Source organism: Durio zibethinus, unplaced genomic scaffold (assembly GCF_047325235.1).
Source record: "Durio zibethinus cultivar Kanyao isolate XHJ-2024 unplaced genomic scaffold, ASM4732523v1 HiC_scaffold_2, whole genome shotgun sequence".
Lineage (NCBI taxonomy): Eukaryota > Viridiplantae > Streptophyta > Magnoliopsida > Malvales > Malvaceae > Durio > Durio zibethinus.
In genome coordinates, this window is record NW_028323043.1 from 418995 (window position 1) to 421494 (window position 2500).

Below are 2500 nucleotides of genomic sequence, written 5' to 3' on the forward strand. Positions count from 1 at the left end.
ATATTGTTTTGGTTTATTCAATTTCAATATTATGAGTCCTAATTTGAATAGGAATTCTTATGGTATCAATTTAGGGTCTATGATTTAAAAAAAGCTGTTCTTTCTATAGAATGATTCCCATTTCAGTCGATTTCATTCAATGCAACGATTGACCAAAAGAAAATTTTAATAAATAATAAAATAAATTGCATGAACTTAGCTCAATCAAATATTGATATTGATTTTTTATTTTTATGCAATGATTTGGTCTAATGAATTCGTCTATTTATTTAGATTGTATCCGTGTGAGATAATGATAAATAAAAGGAAGGGACGAATTGACAAAAAACGATATAAAAAATGATTAGAAAAAAAAGGGGGGGTAGAATTAGGTATATGGAATCTAATGGCTATAAGCCAACTCTTGTCCATCCTTTGAGGAATAATTCTAGAATCCGATTGAATCTAAGATATGAATAGTTGGTTTACGTTATGTAAGAAACACATGTATATGGGATATTAGATATTGACTAGTTATATATGAACTCAAAATATATCTAATCCACCCTACTACTGTGGATTTAGATAGGGATTCCAATAGAAGAATAGAAGTTCTTCTGTTTCGTCTTTGACTCTGAATTGAATGAATAAAGAGATAAAATAAAGACAAAACGAAGAATTCAAAGCAAAGAATGGGTTAGAAAAAAAGAAATGGAAGAACAAAGTATGCGCGGATTCAAAAAAATCCAGTGGATAGGAACTAAAAAAAAGATATCGAAATAGTTCTGACGGTTCAATAATATTCTCACTTCCATTCGGAGTTCTTAGTTACTTGGGCAGGTTGAATCTTAGTGATGGAATAATATAATTAAGTAAAAATTCATTGGATGATTGTATCATTAACCATTTCTTTATTTTGGTGCGAGGAACTTATCATGAATCCACTGGTTTCTGCCGCTTCCGTTATTGCTGCTGGGTTGGCTGTCGGGCTTGCTTCTATTGGACCTGGAGTTGGTCAAGGTACTGCTGCGGGCCAAGCTGTAGAAGGTATCGCGAGACAACCCGAGGCAGAGGGAAAAATACGAGGTACTTTATTGCTTAGTTTGGCTTTTATGGAAGCTTTAACAATTTATGGGCTGGTTGTAGCATTGGCACTTTTATTTGCGAATCCCTTTGTTTAATCCTATAAACATGAGAATTGTGTATTTTTTTTTTCTTATTTTATGGCTTGGGACTTACTCCTCGCTTTTTCGAATTATATCAAGATTTCACCCCTACAATTACTTATTTGTTGGGACAATAATCCATGGGAAGGATTAATTTGAGGATGAGGAATTATCACACTGACTCGCTTTCTTCCTTCCCCTTCTTAGTTCAAGAGAAACCTTTTTTATTGTTTAAAGGAGTGTTGCAACAAATGAGGTATTTTGCCATTGACATGAAACCCGCCCCCCCCTAATTCTAATAAGTATCATTATTATTGGGAATTTTCAACTGAAAAAAAAAAATACATTTCTAGCTAAATAGAATCTATTTTTGACTCCGTTTAGACGTAGGTAAATAAAAATTTATAATAATGAATAATTTAATAATAATAAATTAATTAATATTAATAATAAATTAATAATTTATTAAAAAAAAAAAAGAAATACATAGAATTAGAATAATTAGAATAATCTAAATATGATAGAATAGAATAAATAGAAAAGGAGTCAAAGTGATATAATACAAAAAAAAGAACCGAGAGTTCTTTTTTTTTTTTTTTAGTCTATCTAAAATAAAATAGGAGATCATATGAAAAATGTAACCGATTCTTTCCTTTCCTTGGGTCACTGGCCATCCGCCGGGAGTTTCGGATTTAATACCGATATTTTAGCAACAAATCCAATAAATCTAAGTGTAGTCCTTGGTGTATTGATCTTTTTTGGAAAGGGAGTGTGTGCGAGTTGTTTATTTCAAGAATAGGCTGGATTCACCCAGTTGCACTTTTTTTCATTATAACTAGGAAAGAAAAGAGTGCATGATCCCGCGAATTACTTCTGAATAAATTTCAAAATCATATTTAAGAACCATAGCATTTCGTCATTCATTGGTACATCGACTTTGATTCTCTATTAACCAATAATCCGGGACCATTAACATGGTTAAGGCCAAACTGTTTGAAGTTCAGATGCAGCAGGGTACTCTTTCTACTACTATGTTAATAAATACAGAAATATTTTCAAATAGTGGAAAATGTTTTTTCGATATAAAACACTCATGTCGATAAAACGATTCGAGCCCCTTTTTCCAATGCTGAATCGATGACCTATGTATAAAGTGAGAAGAATTCTTTGAATTTGAAGAAAAAAAAAAAAGAAACAACTTTGCTGACAAATTACAATTATACATTATACAATTCTAAGTACAATTATACAATTATAAATTATTATAAATTAATTATATGTAAATTTTTTATTTATTATTTATTTATTATACTTTTTAGTTTAGTTTTTTGATATATTTTCTATTTTGGTCAGAA